Source organism: Anarrhichthys ocellatus, unplaced genomic scaffold, assembly GCF_004355925.1.
Source record: "Anarrhichthys ocellatus isolate YVR2014 unplaced genomic scaffold, GSC_Weel_1.0 scaffold5, whole genome shotgun sequence".
In the NCBI taxonomy this organism is placed as follows: domain Eukaryota; kingdom Metazoa; phylum Chordata; class Actinopteri; order Perciformes; family Anarhichadidae; genus Anarrhichthys; species Anarrhichthys ocellatus.
Window position 1 is genome coordinate 13,728,091 of NW_022280035.1, and position 18,006 is coordinate 13,746,096.

Genomic DNA, 18,006 nt, shown 5'->3' on the forward strand with positions numbered 1-18,006 from the left:
GAGAGAGAGAGAGAGAGAGAGAGAGAGAGAGAGAGAGAGAGAGAGAGGGGGGGGGGGTAAAGGAAAGAGTAGCACTGAATTAAAGGCAGAGGTTATGAGGAGAGAGACACACCAGGGAAAGGAGATAGTGGCTGGAGAGTGAGACATGAAACAAAGCTGATATAGTATCTGGATGAACCTTGACTTTTGAAGGTAACCACCACTAATACTCGAGCTGGACTCCTCCTTTGCTCTTTCTGCAGGTGCCAGTACAATAGCAGATATTCAGATTAGGTGGTACAGCTCAGAGAAACAAATGATCCGAGAGTCAATCTGTAGCTTTAGTTTGAGAAGTGAGCACAGGGTCACAGGTTTAATATTCCTTATATGTCAGCTGAATTTTATATTTATAGGATATTAATTTGAATTTTTGAGAGGGACTGGATTGTGACTAGTTGGTAAGGGTTCAGAGTTGTATGTGTGCTTTCTTTTCCTAGTATAAGGTGCAATAGCCAACTTATGAAGTTGTTCCTTTCCTCAAGTATATTGTTTATACCTACATTTTTCAGCCTCAAGTGAAATGTCGCATGCAACAAGTGCAAACTCTACTGTATAATGTAACAATTCCTTCTTAAGTAACTCCAGGAAATGTGTCAGCCTAAGGCATGTGTAATATTGTTTAAAGCCTACTTCATTAATGACTAACTATATGTAAAATGTCTTAAAAGCCAGAAAGAGCTTTTCACTTCAAAGTAAACTGTCATCTAATATTTAAATACTCTCTAAAATTGATGATTTAAACATGAGAAAATATCAACTCCTCTAAATATGTACCTTATCACACACACTTACTGTGGCGGTGTTTGTAATATAAACCTCAAAGCCTGACGATAAGAAATGCGAAAACAGCATAAAATAAGGCAATAAGTTAGAGAGGAAGGGATTAGTGAGGAGGGGACATGGGAAGCTCTAATAAAAAAAATTTAAAAAAGCTTCCAGGGAAAACTGTCATTAGGGAGGAGCAAAACAGAAGCTTAATTTGTTCTAATAACGGCCAGTGAAGTGTTGGTAAACCATGAAGAGATATAATGGTATTTTTCCTCAAAGAAGAGGTCCTAATTATCTTATTTTTTTCTCAACCAGCTGTTTGACTACATATCTGTGTTTACACTTTTGGAAGCTGGAACGCAGCACATCTCTGCTTTCATGATAGGTCAGCTTCCCTCTGCATAAGGAAGCTGGATCAAAGAGGCGAGCTGTCTGGCACCAGTAAGGCTGCAGATGTCACACTCACACTGTGCAGTGTTCCTCCACAACTTTGAAGGGCCTGGGGGTTGTTTGATTCATCTAATTAATGAATAATAACGTAGTTGATTTCAAAAGATATTCTCATTATGACAGTATATTATATGCACCAACAGCATTGTGTGTTTCAGGTTTAAGTGGGAAAAATAAAATGAAGGTTTATATATTTTCCAAAGCGGATTTCTGTGTGTATCTTTGTCTCATACAACTCATGTTTATGCAATGAGACGATGTCAAAGTCAGAAAAGGGCCGCAGCCAATTTACATGAACGCATATAAGGTACCGAAGAGGCAGAAAAGCTGTGAAAGTAAACTTTAAAGCTGCATGGAGCTTACCGATGAGTTAACCTGCTCAGGTATCTCTTCAAGAATGTCAGCTCGTCCAAAGATATCTCAAAGTTATGGTGTCAATTCACGAGCTCAACACGAACAATAATGAAACTGCATATTTCATTAGAACTGGGAAAATATGAAATATTATCATATGTCGACGTTTGGTGTATTGCTTTGAAAACTTAATGGTATTGTTTTATAAAATAATGTTTTCCCAATACCTGTTTAAAGGGAAATCAAAGTAGTATGGCTCTATATTGGCAAAGTCGGGTGGTCCACCACTTTGGTCGAAATCAAAAGAATAACATAAAGTTTATAACAAAACTTAAAGGTATATAATATTTTAATGATTTAATTTGACCCGATCACGTTTTTGCCACCGATTGCAGATCGTCAATCAGCCATATTGGCAGATAAACGGATGTTTTGTCACAACAGCTTGTACAAACAAAATTTTACAAGAATACATTATAACTTCATAATTGTCCTTTGGCCAATGCTAATTTTTAATGAGTATAGCTTGGTTTATTTAGCCAAGCAGTGGGCTATTTCACAAAAACAGATAAAGCTGGTTATTACAGTTATTACATGTGCTTATATATGTACTTTGCCTTATTTTTATCAACCAGCATTAAAATGCCACAGGTATATGGGATCAACCTTGTGATCTGTTGACGAAAGCTGTGAACGTGCATGTAACTGAATTACTTACACCTGGCTTAACCTAGTTGCAAATCTTAACCTGGCTTGACCAACGTTGATACTAAAAACATACAAAAGCTCAATTCATACACTCTGTTACATACCAAGGAACACAATAAAGATTACCGACCTACCCCCCCCCCCCAATGAAGCAGCTGTCCGAACAATGCATCAGTGAATCACAAGCAAACTTGAGAAGAATCCTAATAGATCAATGTCAGAGACTTTAGGCCGCTCTTTTCACACACCTCATAGTGAGGCCGATCAATTCTTTCATTTGGGTCAATTTGATTCAATCACTCCTGCTTCACATCAGTTCTGGTCTCCGCACACCTAATCATCTGTGTGAGGGAGATGATGGAGACTAAGAAGTATGAGGTGCTGCGGCTGCTTACACTCAACATTCAGTCACTGTCTTCAAACAGACTCCCATTAAAGGTCTTTCTCCTTTGGTTCTTGAACTTCAAAGAGCAAACGTTAAGGAAAGTCTCTGTGAAGTATGACAGCATCGGGGTGGGTGATGCTCTGAAAACAATGTGCAGGGTTGAAGGCCTTCGAAAATAGTTGCATGAGTTGGCTTACCTTTACTTAAATAAGACAGAAATACATTTTTATTAATACTTTTTATTTATACTTCAGAAGTGTATGGCCCAAATGAAAACAGTGTCAGACTAGATTTGAGAATACGCCTATATAGTGGATGGTTATCTATTTGGTGTATATCACAACACTCGACAAAACTGTGATACTGTACAACAGGTTTGAACATTTAATTAAGTCATAAATGACCAAAATAATCCCAGACACCTTCCTGTCTACTTCTATTTTTAGCTATGAATCTCAAACTGTGTGGGCATTGTGCTTTACGTGTGTGTGTGTGTGTGTGTGTGTGTCTGGTGAGCTTTAAATGTGTTTCTGTTCTGTTGAAAATGGATTGCATTTACAACTAAAGGTCGCGTCAGTCCCAAACTATCAATGATGGTAATTGCATAAGACATGAAGACACAGAAGTCGATGTGATATTGATAGAAAAACAGGGGAAGCTTTGCAGCCCATTCTCACTGTTTGAATGAACATTACTCACTATGTTAAAGGTCCCGAAAAAAAACCTATTCAACTAAAGTCACAAGAATTTTAACCATTTCACATCATGTATCTTGCTGTCTTGGTGTTTTTGCTAGAAGTTCAGAAGTGGGCGGGGTACTGTTGGAAAGAGGTGGGAACAACATCATTATTATCTTAAATTCTTCAGTGATAAATCCAAATAAATGAAATTGTGCGGGGCTAGGAGACAATGACATGAATACCTGCAATACATAATGCCTCTGAACACCCACACAGGTGTTTTCAGTTATACTGGCTGATCAGATGTCTGCTTAGGTTAAAGGTGGGCCTCACCTTTGGTGGGAATTTTTGAGGTCACAAATCTCCATCTACCAATAAGACTGATACAGTTGTAGGTTGTCCTGCCCTTACAGGTGCAACAAAGCCAACAGACTCAGGAGGATGTCAATAAATGAGTCTCTGCCCACACAGTCCTGAGAAGATGTCTCATCAGCCAGATTAATTGAAAACACCTGTGTGAGAGTTCAGAGGCTTAAAGGCTTCTAAAGTATGATTTTATCTCGACTGGGTCAGTTGTCTCATACTGCATTGCACCTCACAAGTCACCACTGAGGTGAATACATTCTTTGTCTAAATACACATTAGTGTGTGCTGTGTGAGTTCTACCCAAAAAAGCTTTGTCAGTTCGTCACTGTTGTCTGTTTGTGCCAGGGGTGAAGCCAAGATTTTTGAAGTACCATGTCCTTCCATTGCAACCCCGCGTCCTCGAAAACATGACCAGACATAGAAAAACGTCATTCATTCCTTTAGTTAACTGTTCAGCTTTTAGGTCTCACCATGTGTATCTTTGACTTGCAGAATGAAACCCCAGCTCTCACTGGTCCCCCTGAGGTAGAGAGGAAACAACCTGATCATCGTCGCTGCATCTTAACATTCAGCAAATTCACCTGCATAAACCCTGCAATTTATCCTTTATGGGAGGGAGCAATGAGTCATTCACTCCTCCTGGGCTGACTGTCAAAGCATAGAAGAGTGTACAGATGGTCCAATACTGAATATGAGACATTTGTAAACTTGTATTTTTCTGCGACAAAGTATTTGCCTCCATAATTCTAAAACATGTTCACATCGCACTGTTTCAAATATTTACTATCAAAGATGATAAATCTAATGTCTCTGACTGTCAAAAAGAACAGATTGTATCTTCACATCAAATGAATGTGCTTTGTTTCCATAAGAAGTGTTGCCTCTTCAAGTGTGTTACAAAACACTGCAGGCATCAAAAAGATAAGCTGTGCTTAACTGATCTGCTAGTGAACATATTTTAAGATAAGACACAGATATACAAGATTCAGCCTAGTTCCTCTATTGTATGAAACACACATACAGGTGCACATAGACTTCCCAATCACTGAGTCGGCTCATTCAGGCCTCACCCTTGCCATGTCACGATCTCTGGAGATGATTTTCTCTGCTCTCTACATTTCAGAGTCCGTCCAGATACACAGTAATCATTACTGAGCATCCCTGCTGTCCTGATGTAAGCATGGATCAACTGCAAGATTTTGAAACCGCAGTCACTGAAGAGGAAAGAGGTATCAAACTGCAGAACGTCAAAAAAAAGACACATGGCTGATCATCTAGGGCAGACTGATGCCCACCATGCACCATTCATCGCAAAGGTGCGTCTTCAGGCAGGCGTCAGTTGCCAACAGGCCAACACAGTATGCTGTCAAGTAATTGTGTATGTATGTATGTATGTATGTATGTATGTCCTTCGGTTTTTCAACAACAGTTCATCCGATCAACTACACACTGGGTAGGTGTACTGCTCAAGACCCAGGGAAGTGCAGTGTTGAGTGTGAAGTTGTTTGGATGAGAGGTTCTCGACAAAGCTGCAATCCGCCTGTTCAGAACAGGCATGTTTTGAACTGGCACTGCACTAGCCTACTGGAGACAAATGGGAGTCTGGTTTGCTGGGAGGGAGCAGAACAATGACGAAAGCAGGAGTCACAGTGTCATCAGCATGTCCTCTGGTCACAATGTCAAAGCTTTGTAAGAAAAGTGGTTTAGAATTTCAGAAAAAGAGGAAAATCTGGAAATTCTAGACCATTCTGTAATCTGAAGTAACAATGTTTAACTGAGATTTTAAAAACATCTCTCAAACATTTTGTGTCCGGTTTTAGAGCTCTCATCAGCTATACCTCCCCCCTCACTGTGGAAGTCACTGATTGCTATATTGTACAGCTTTTAGATCAAAGTGCAGCTTTTAACTCCACAGATGAGACCTGATTTATTCAATGAGACCTATTTGTACTCTTCCTTTCTTGACAGCTAGCTGTTGTAAGAAAAGCCTCTCAAGCATTTCTCACAACATCCCCTGAGAGTTATAGTTCCCATACTGCACTGCATTATTACTTCCATTTCCACTTGGTAATCTTATTTGCAAATGCAATACGCATTTTCATACAAACCAGTGATTCTGGCCCAGGATCTGGCTACACAGGAACTGGAAGGCTAGATGCCATGAGGGTTGTTGTGATGTTTTTATAATGTTGTTTTTAGCTAAGTGACCTTGTAATGAAGACACTGATTTGTTCAGCTTGTTAGATTTTAAGTCCACTAAATTTCTAGGCTTTTTACATAAAGGTGCAGTTTATGGATAGATTCACTTACAAAATTAGGATGTGGGTTATAATAACACATTTAATGCTAATTTTTACAGAAAAGCTTATATAAAATATATATTTATCATCAATATTTGCTCATTCAAGCTTTTTCTTTCTTTTTATTTAGTGCTAAATTATCATGAATCTTGTAACAAAAGTAAAAGCAAAGTAGTGATAGTAGTAGTAGTATAATCTATGTGTAATCTGCTGCAGACAGCGACACACAGATAATGTGCTTACTGCGATCTCCGGGAAGTGTTCTTCCTTTACCAGAACGTCTTTTGAGAGTACATCATTCACAAAAATTAACTGAGCATGCTCCAAACTGTACTCCTGTTAATTAGGTTGTTCATTAATTTGGAGATTTAAAGGGATATTACTTTGCCCTAGAAACAAAGGTGGTTTGCTCCAACCAAACCATCTGTCTGTTTTCAGAACGTTTGAAGAGATAATTCTCATCAACAATAAATATGGATCGAGGCCTCCTCATTTTGTGCCAAGTGTAAAAGTATCCTTGATCTTTTGCAGGGTGTTAACTGAACAGGTTGGCCGCACAAATTGATTTATAGCACTTTTTGGAGGTTAATCCCTCTCCATGGTGCCCTTTGATATGCAAAAATTGATAAATTGATTTTACTGTCTAAGAATCCCCCTTAAGGAGAATGTTTTGTTTTATATGACCCATCATTTTGTATGTTTTGTAGCCACACTAGCTCTAAGGATTGCAATACTGGTTGTCTGGTTCAACCACAAATATTCCATGGACTATTAGAGGGATTGTTATAACATTCATGTTCCAGCAGAAGATGAATCCTATTGATTTTGGTGATCCCTATAGACATTTCCTCTAGCATCATGATACGATTTACATTTTTAATGCAATATCTTGACATCTATCGACTGGATTACCATGAAATTAGGTACAAACATCCACAGTGCCCACAGCCCAAAGGACATTAGCATGTTAGCATGCTGACATTACCACAAAACACCCTAGTGTTCAAGTACAGCCACACATAGTATGGCTGTAGATTAATATATCATCGTATGCTGTTCCTACTGCTAAGATTCCTCGCATTTGTAATCCAACACTATACATGTACACTATAATGAGGGCAGTATACTTATACTGTAATGATTATCACTGCTACTAACTTGACACATTTCAGGTTAATAATGTCTAAAGCAGCTGCGGTTACTGAAAGGCAGTAAAATGCACAGCCACATAAAACATATTACATGTAGGCCTACTATATTTCAATCAGGAGAGACGAGTCAGATGAAGAAAAGATAATTGTTTATAATTAACAGATGATATGTGCTGGTAAAGTCTTGACAGAGTCTTTGGCGCTTGGACTCTACAGGGCGATTTGTAATCGAGGGGCGTCTGCTCTGAGCAGCAGCAAGATAAATCTCCCCGTGGAGTCCAGACCCTGGTGGTGGTGGCTGATGAGGCTGATAGAATGATGAAGTTGATGAAGTTGACGAATCTGCGAAGATTGGGTGGCGATGGGAAAGTGGAGGGGCGCGTAACAGCAACATGAACGTACTGAAGGTAGAGAGACAATCATATTTAAAAAGAGACGGCAGCAAGATGATAGGCCAACGATGTCATTGTGTTGTTGTGCAATAGGATAGAAAAGACCAGCTGATCAGAACATCTGATATCGTGATTGACAGCCCCAAACAATGACAGCAAGGAAATTATGAGTGAACATGCATTAGAGGAGTAAATGACAGACGTATAATAAATAAACAACAGGCCCAGGTGTGATAGAGTAAAGTCTTCCTGTCTGAACTCACACTAGAGTTTCATATGACATACACAGAAGCCACCCACTGCATTAGCCAATCACTGAACATTTCTCAATGAGCATTTTATCATGCAGCTCCTTCCATATCTCAGCTTTATAATCAGTGCTCCCTTCTAATGGAATACACAGCCAGTCCATCAATCCTTGCTGGGCAGAGGCTGGCTCTTGGAAATCAGGTACAGGACTGTGGGGGTTGGGGGAAGTGGGAGTGGCAGGATGTCCTTGTTTAGGGTAAACCACATACACACATTCTCCAAACCTTTGGCACTCAGCACTCTTAGAAGCAGATTGCATATAGCACGACTGTTAAGTATGCTGCAAATCATGTCACCCCACAACAGAGATAAATGGTACGACTTGGGAACCAATGAGGCTGCAAGTTCATCCTCCCCAAGAGAAAGCAAGCCCAGAGGAAGTTGTGCTTCCTGCGTCGACATAGTACAAGCACTGTCTCGTGGGAAGGGTCTGCACTACAGCAGGGGATATTGCAGGGTGTAGGATAGTTTCTACACTTCAACATCTGCAGTACTAAGTTCCCCTTCTTGAGCTGATATGAAAAAACAGACTGTGTGATTGCAAACTGTGTCTGCTTCATTATGGCTTGGAGCCATAGAAGGTGGAAAATGTGCATATCAAAATTATTAGAGCAGGAGGGGGGGGGTCATTGTAGAGTTAATCCTCACTGATTAAAACAAATCAGGCAGTGAAATCTCTCAAAATGAGCTGTCAGCATGCATCGTTTGATTTATGAGATGAATATCTTATGAACCAGTTTACACAAGCGGAAAAGCCAACCTCCTCCATTCTACACCAAAAAGTAATTTTACATCCATTTACTGAAGAGGTCATGTCAGGATATGTAACAAGGCATGGGAACATTGCATTAAAGGTCAAAAGCAATTTGAATTCCCAGAACATGATTGGTATGCTTAGATTGCATATTTAGATTTGTTTTTCTTTCAAAAATAGGATTATTCTAACAACCATCACTGTACAGATACAAGTGTCGATGACACTGATTCTGAGACACACTCAGTGACAAACATGCTGCAGCACCTCATAAACAATAAGACAGAGTAAGGCAGACTGTAGACTTTACATATCGTACCATTTCTTTTTACACAACAGTCTATAATGTGTGTGTGCAGAACAGTGCAATTTAATACAACTTCTCGACCTTAAAACACTGAACCATAGAGTGGAATCAGCATCTCTTTAGCACAACAGAATCTGAAGATTATGAGCTTCTCTTTCAGTGCTATTTCCTGTATTGCGTTACATCATATAGGTACAACTGTTTCAGTCCATTTATGCAGGCATGGTAATCATCATGACTTCAGCTGGACGGAGTACAGAAGAAAGTATCAGAAGTACCTAAATGTACATTGTCCATGTTTCTCGTTAATTATGAGGAACACAATACAATACATTGCATAAATTAGGATTGAATAATGAATTACCTAGGAAAGTAAATCTATCAAGCAGAATTCATCCATGAACATGCAGCCCTACAACTCCCAGATTATTACACTTTATCAAAAGAGTCACGCTCAATTAAATCGAGGGCAACCACTTTCTCCAATCCCCACAGTAAAAGCATCTCCTCCATGCTCACAGTGTACACTCTGAAGATTCCTCCACTTCCCTCTTTGCTTTCAGAGTCAAATAGAAGAAAAACAAAACATAGCTTCTGCCTTCACCACAATGACAGGAAAATGACAGGCACCACATTGTGCCTGCAGCTCAGTTCATTTTTTTTTTTTCATCAATTTCACCAAAGAGAGGAGTGTCACCACTCTAACGACGGTTAACAAAGAGACATCAGGCGTGCCTGTTCAAAATTCAGTTACCATGGGAACCCTCGCCTAACATCGTCTGCCAAGCATATTGAAAATAAGATGAAGAAAGAGAGAGAGAGAACGGCATGTAGGAATTATTTTGCTAGTTGACACATATCGCACGCGTATGATTAAAGAAGAGGTGAACAATCACATGGTGTCACTGTACCGAAGAACGTGACAGTTCATGTGGAGGTGGGCACACTGAAGGGAGCCGGTGGAGACGCTGGTGGTGGGCGGAAGGGGATGACCAACAGTTTCAAGGAGGATGTCAGCTCAGTCTGATCTAAAATGGTTTGCCATGAACATATTTCATTCAATCTAAGCAGGTAACTACAGTTTAAGGCAAACTTAAGGTATTCATATGTGTTATAATACTCTCAGCAATCACAGTAATTCTCTTCAGAAAATGCACATTTTCTTTGTCTCAATTTATGATTGCAATTGATTTGTGGTTTAGGATTTCATGAGGCCAATAGAATATACCTATGGCATCAAACTGTGTTACCAGTCATAACTTTAATATGATGTTAGATCGCCAGAATATGGGATGTCTTGCTGAGTTAGGCATTGCATCCCACAACACATCATTTGTGATGATAATACGGGTGACAGTGTATTCAATGCTATTATCTTTAATACGCCTTTGAAAGCTGCTCTCACTCTCACAAGCGACAGAAGTTTATGTTGTGGAGAATTCCAATTTGGCTGTGAACAGACCACTGGCCCCACTTCAATGAGCTATTACAAATCGAACACAGGATGACTTGAAATAGGACTCCAGGGAGAATTGTATCTAAGTGTGCTACCTTAAACAAGCAAGCACGCTGAATTGACGTGCACAGAAACGCACGCATGAAAGTGCATCCTGCAGCCGTACAACATGGGACCTGACCTTATGACCCTTATGGCACATGCATCGGTGACAGATTGCACAGAGGTTACACATTGACCGGAAAGTGATGGAGTCGCCGCCTGCAAACACCATGTTTATCCGCCGTATAACCTTGCTAGTCCCCTCTTGTTTTAACTGAAGAGTTTGCGTGACTGTCTGTTACATCTTAGCTGTCATGGTTAGACGCAAATTGCTCCGTTGGAAATGTCGCATGCAATTCCATTATTGTATTACCTCCAGTGAGACTCCTTGAACCACCTTGACAACAGCCTCGAAAACAGGTATTCAATAATTATTCCTAAAGGTTTTTAACACAACATGCATCCACGGTAAGAGACTCTGCTCTTTGATGTGAACAAGCAAAGAGGCGTAACAGAGGGGCACGCGCTGCTTGTGGTTGCACCATTGTAACGCACACCAGGGAGGCTGGAAGTGGAGCAGGTGAAAGAAAGGAAAATGAGACTGGAGGATGCATGGAGGGACTGAGGCACGGACGGAAAGATGGATGCGTTTTAGATCTAATTTGCCCCCTCCCTGACTCTGCCTCCACAAATTCAGAGTCTTGGAGTTAGCCTGTGGCGTGGCTGCAAAGGAGCCAGATACAGAGTAGGCTACTGACAGTCTGTGTGAGTAGGATGAGGGGGGACAGAAGGATGCATTACTGATAATTGCAACTTCGACAGTCTGACTTGTCTGAAGTTGATGAAATAAAACTTGCTGAATGGTGCAGTTATAAACTCTCTTGGTTGTTTCATTCTTTGCAGAACTTTTACTGTGAGTTCTTTCTTTCTGTCCCCAAAATGTGGGAGTATGCTTCATAGTTTTGTCTCTTGCAGACTACTGTATCTGCCATAACTGCAAAATCTAATATGTTCAATATATTCATTTTTTGTTTATAGTTTATAGTTAGAGTTATATATTTGTAACTCAAAGTGTGTATTATTTCAAGAAAATATTGTCTAATATGTTGCACAGAGGGCATATGGCACTTAGAGAATAATTATATCCCGAAATGACTCCATGTGACTGTGAGTTTTGAGTTACAGCTTTTAATATTGAGGATATTTCAAACCCATTGCAGAAATGTGAATGTGATTTTTTTATGAACAGACATTTACCTACACCTATTTCCTAATAAACATTTATCTGGAAAAAAAAAAATACAGCAGGAAAGAAATCTGATAGGCTAGATCAAGGTCAGTTTGTCCCCCTTTCTTTAAATAATTCAGATAAATGTGAAGTTTATTTTCCAAATGAACTCCTCTAATTCTAGTTTCAGAGCAATTCCAGAGCAATAGCCCACTTTCCCACACTGCAATTCCCACATAAAGCAGACCTTCCGATTGCTGATGCGCCCACGCCTGCCCCCTCTGCCACACCCGCGACAACACACTCCGTCTTCAATTAGCTCATTATCTTGAGCATCAGCTGTTAGCCTATAGCTCCACATAGAGAAATCACAATCCTTACACACACACTGGCGTGTCCAAGAATAGCTCTCAATAATTGTATCTGGGTTTCATGCGGAAAGAAACAGGGCTGATCGGGCGCTATGTGATCCAGTAGACGATTAAAAAAAAAGGTGCACCTGCTGACTCTTTCTGCCATACTGGGCCTTGATATGCATAGACAAAAAGGATGCCCTGATTCTATGCAGCCTATTAAACCAGCCTGCCGACCATATTGCTCAGATTAAAAAGCTCTGTGGCAAACACTCCCAATCCGTCCGCGACACTTGAGGCACAAAGCGGTGTCTCTGCAGAGCATGCAGAGCACGGTTTTCTCTCAAATCCTTGTCACCGATAAGATGCGCCCCGTCCCTCGCCTACAATGTCATTTCCCAACAACCGGCAAATGCAGCATGCACCTGTTCCGCTGTCACTGTGTCAGACAAACAAATGCAACGCATGTACCTGTCCTGTCAGGTTCCGGCTGTCAAGCTTCAGTCCACAATCTGATCATTGAGATCGCAGGAAACTGGAAGACGGACGCCGCCACCGCCCCGGAGCGCCTTTCCTCTGCCACGAGAGGTGTACCCTTGCAGGCTTGGGACAGCAGACAGGCTCAAGCCGGCAGGGATGCTTACGGTCGGGAAGGGCTAGTAGGAGAATAGAGGGGCGTTTTCACCGTAACGCGAGGGAACTCCTAACGTCGTGCGTGATATGTGAGGACCGCTCCGCTTATGCCACGCAGCGCCTCTCACCACTTGCCTTACTGATTTTCATCATCATCTTTTTCCACCGTAAAGCACGATGTTGAGGGCTTTTGGCATACCGCGTGCAAAAAAAAGAGATGCTCTAACGCACATAGAGACTTAATAGCCTTGTTTCACTGTCAGTTGAATAAGGCCTGTTGTAATTTATTTAAGACAGAATTTGAGAACTTGAATAGGTCATATTTCATAAATATTCTCCACTGAATTATTTTTCTGCATTAGTAAGAAGGATTCCCGATTGTCAATTTCATGTCGAATTGTATATTCAAATTCAATAAGCCTACCCCACCTCTTTAAAATGAAGCGGGGAGGACACCTGCTGAGTTCCTGCTCCAGAGCTTTTAGAAAAAGTACAATAGACTACTGCTGCCTATCTGTGTTAGAGCGCCCTCAGATGCCATTTATGCACCTGGCAGTTTCTAAAAGTCCAAATTTGGTGTGCATTATACATAATTAATTGCAAATCAATGCTCTTAGCTGTCCGTGAAACTAATGTAGAGTGTTATTGATAGTTGTTGACAGGATGGATTTGGCCAGACGAGCAAGAAGATGTAAAATAAAACGTTTGTCTTACTTTGATCACAACTGAGAAAAATACATTATGTTAAAGGAATGTATACTTAAGTATATAATATGTGAGATAAGTGTTGTTTTTTATGATAAATGTCGTCTATCCGGTTCCATTTTGCTAGAAAATCGAGAAAACTATACAGACTAAGTTATGAGTATCACACATCCGACAAGCTTTAACCCCATTCAGAAGCCTATATCTTTAACTCACATTAAGTAGAAGCCGATATCTTTAACTCACATTAAGTAGAAGCCTATATCTTTAACTCACATTAAGTAGAAGTCTATATCTTTAACTCACATTAAGTAAGTTAAGTGATACCGTTAACTGTATAGTGCAGCATGTTGGATGAAGGTTAAGTGGGTGATGTATTGCATTGTTGAGTCACAGGAGTCTTTCTGTGCTGAACGCCCTCTTTGGCTCTCATGCACAAGTGTTCTGTTCAAATGCAAATATGCATACAGGAAAATCCATTCCAGTCACGCTTCAGTGAGTCTCCTTCAGTTGCTCACAGGATGCAAAAATCAGCAGCCAAATGACTTCATTGCCATATGGGGAAGATTTGTGGAACTGAAACTAAGCTAATGCTACATGGGATATATCTTAAACTATTGTTCTATGAATGAGGTTAATATTGAATAAACTGGATATATAGCCAGACACCCTTATTAAAATCAATTAGGATATAAATATTACATTTTCTTGTTAACATAAGAATTTGGCTTCTTAAGTTGTAAGGAGATTTCTCCACATGGTGGCGGTCAGACACCACCATCATAACCATGAGGACAGTGTAGAATGTACCTTACAGCCTGCACATGCATCACCCTCACAATAGTTTCCGGTCAGCATTTCATTTGCTTTGCTTGTGCATTTTCATCTAATAACACATATATGCTAGTTACAGCACTTTTACTGACATACATGGATCATGCTAAGCTTTGTCTCACATGTACACTATCATCATTTGTGCAGTACTTCTGCACATGAATTTACTACTGAGAGTTGATATAGCCCATTGAATTTAATCTAAATAAACTTTATTAGCATATTTGCAGACTTCCAGCATGCACTGTTTGAGAGTTTAAACTCTCCAAAGACCCTTCTTTTTGTAATTTGAAGACAACAGATGTGATGGAAACTTGCTGTGTGACTTTAATACAAATTAAGTCATGATTATTTCCCCTGAATGAAAACCATGTGTTTTCATTCAGTGAACCATGGTTAATAAGATTAAGTTCCTACTTCAGTATACTAATTCATTTAACAATGTCACAAGAAAGTGTGTAGTTGTGTTGCATTTGTACAAATTCTGAAACAAAATTGTAAGATATTGTGTCCACTTATAATTGGAAAGTCAGATGTCTTGACAGTGAGATGCTTTATTTATCCCAACCTTACACATGTGTAAAGAAACATGCATTCACACTGTTTTCCCTCTTTTAAACGTGTTGGTCGTCATGACCCACCACATGTCCTTTTTTCCAGACCACCAACCAGCTGATGTGTGCATTTTGAAATTACAATGTGCTGTACGTGGCTTCCTACTGTAGAATGTAGGGCTTGTACAGCTGGAAGGCGTCAGCTCTCAAGAATTTTAGCCATTCACCATAAATTGAGCTAAATGAGAATGATTCAATTAAACCAGAAGTCTGGGATTGTATGTTGGCCAGATCTAGTCAGTCGACCACTTTGGTCGTGAACCATGTTACATTTATTCAAGTACTATATTTAACTATGAGATTGAGGTACTTATACTTGAGTATTTTCAATTAATGCAACTTTGTACTTCAACTGCACAACAGTTAAGAGAGAGAGATATTATACTTTTTACTCCACTGCATTAACAGCTATAGTAGTTACATTCCAGATTTTACATACCAAATATATGATCATTTTATATTGTTAGATAAAAACATATAGCTCCGCACTTCAAAATGCTGCTTACACGTCAATGCCATAATAATATTCTTCATGGATGGCGCTATTTTACAAATTTAGTTACTTTTGATACTTTCAGAACATTTTGTTGCATCCTATGTACTTTTAAAGGTACAAGATCAGAGATTGGGAGCATTTAGGTTGCCTATCAATGGCTCCTAACGTGGTGACAAAGCTATGGCGAAAGTGCTGCAGAGCTAACAGTGAGGGGGAACTGGAGGGTGGGGGCTTTGCTTCAGTTTTATGACCAAACAGCAGCAAGACTGATGACATCCCCATCAGCCTCAGCTGTACTTTGTGTTTAGTGCTAAATAGAAAATGTCAGCATGCTAAAATGCTAATGTAAGATGTTAGCATTGTCATCGGGAGCATGTCAGAATGCTAACATTGGCATTTAAGCTTGTTCAAGGGTGCCAATATAAATTCAGACAAAAACATCCAGACAACAAGCAGATAAACTGATCACACCGGGAAATTGTCATGCGCCAACACGTAGTTGGATCTGTGTTTACCTCCCCAGGTTTCGCAGAAGCTGTCGCAATTGATATTACAGAATGAGACTTCAGTTCTGAGATTTATCAGATGCATGATGTTTAGTTTAGTTTATATGGACATCACAGTATAGCATTACAACACATTCCAAATTCTCAAAGTTATTGAAAGGAGAAATAATAATAGTAATAGTACTGTACAGTCCATATACTTCATACTGCTCTCAAGTTGTATTGGGACATACATAATCAGTAGCCGACGTTGTTTCACTGTCACGCACAGGAAAGAAAAAACCTGGCCTGCAATCTTTTCTCAATTCCAACAATAAAATTAACATTTAACATTTTCCTCCAAAATTTTACCAAATTTTACCAATCTGAAAATGGAGATCTGACTACAGCCACATCCTAAACATTAATTAATTGGCCCTCAATGTTTCTACCTGTTATTAACTCTCCCTGTCAACAAACAATTTGTATCAGCCAGCCATCTTTTGGAAGACAAGCCTCTGCCCCATAATCTCAGAGTATTTCTCATGATCTAGAACTTTTTTAAACAGGCACAATTCCTCAAGTGTGGAAGACGGCTCATATTTTAGCTTTGGGAGAAAACTGTCTCATCTGTTCAAAAAGTCATTGAATGAGTATAAATGTTTAACCATCTGGATTTATTAAATATTCACTGTTAAACCACATATTGATGAACTTATGAACAAAGCTTGATTCCTTCCTATGTCTTGCAGACAAAAGATTGTGGAGGCAATCTTTTGATTAGTGGTAGATCATGATTTACAGACATGCGGCAACATCCACCCTCAAGCCTCAAAATGTTGTGTACCATTCAGCCCTGAGATTTATAACTGGAGACATAGCTATGGCACTCGTCACTGTACTCCTTCGGCATCAGTTATTGGCGGATGAGTTGGAACACATAACCTACAATTAACTCTGATCTAAAGGCTGACCTGAGATTCTTTGCACCATATACCTTTGGAATGAATTGCAGTGTACTTTGAAGCTTGATAATCGGCAGCTGTACTGGTCCTGCTTGTTGGTCTCACTAACACTCAAACAACTTTTACAGGCTCTGGTTAACAATGTCCTTAGAGACCTCCTCAATTTCTTAGTGTTTGTCTACCTCAACAATATCCTCATGCTCAACATGTACAGTGTGTTTTTTTCAGAGGCCTATGGAGCCAAGGAGTGTGCATTCCACCTTTCAAAGTTGTCAAGCCTGGGGCTCAGGTCATATCAATTATATTTGTATTGTTCAATTTCACATATGACAAATTTGCCTCAAGGGGCTTAACAATCTGTGCAGTTTATCACCCCCTCTGTCTTTAGACCCCTAATTCAGATCAGGAAAACCTCCCTACAAAAAACTTTAACAAGGAAAAATGGAAGATACCAGAGGAACGAGAGATGGGTATCATTAGGATTTTACTACTACTCTTGTTGGTATTCGTTATCGGTTCAGTTCTTTATCAATACTCTTACTAAATAATTGTTTTTGAAAAAACATATAAAAAAATGTATTAATTCATAACAGAATTAGAATATATCTATATTTCCAATATAACTAAATGTAGTTTCCAGAGCAGCGAGTGAAGTCTAAAACAGAGACATCTGTCAGTATCATTCCTCCTGTCCGCCTCCCTCTGCTTGATGTAAATCACTGCGGCTGGTGGAGGAAGGAGGCGCTGCTTTGTTTCAGCCAACAGATGAGGATATGTGGCACACTAAGTTAATCAGTTAGACTACAGACAGCTTGTTTCCGCTTGTTTGTAACAAATCCCTATTGTCAGAGCTGTAGGGCACTGTGCTCGCATAAACATAGAGGCGGTGGAAGAGAGACTGCGGATAGGGCAGATTGAAATATCACTTCTCTACATATTTACATTTTTATACTTATAACAGGTATAATGATAAAGTATTAGCTTTTTACTTGCAAAGGTTTTTTCGCAACAAGCGTGGATGTAGATAACTTGAGGTTAATCTTTGAGTTCTTCACATCCCCTGGTTCAGTTCTCTGTCTCCATGCAGACTCTCTGCTCTGCTGTTCCATCTGTATCCATCCCTTAGAGCAGCATAGGAAGAATTCCTCTCTTTGGATGGACAAACATGCGACAGATGTAGTGTGTATAGAATAACCAACATTATAATATTACAGTATAAATAATCAGGATGA

General features: G+C 39.7%; 1 protein-coding gene across 1 annotated transcript in view; it reads right to left on the reverse strand.

The window, feature by feature from the left end:
• Positions 1-12,799, reverse strand: part of LOC116382217 (band 4.1-like protein 1) — a 36,510-nt gene extending 23,711 nt beyond the window's left edge. The window contains exon 1 of the mRNA XM_031845063.1: positions 12,514-12,799. The gene's annotated coding sequence lies outside the window, so the exon portion shown is untranslated. The remainder of the gene's footprint in view (positions 1-12,513) is intronic.
• Positions 12,800-18,006: the final 5,207 nt, after the last annotated feature.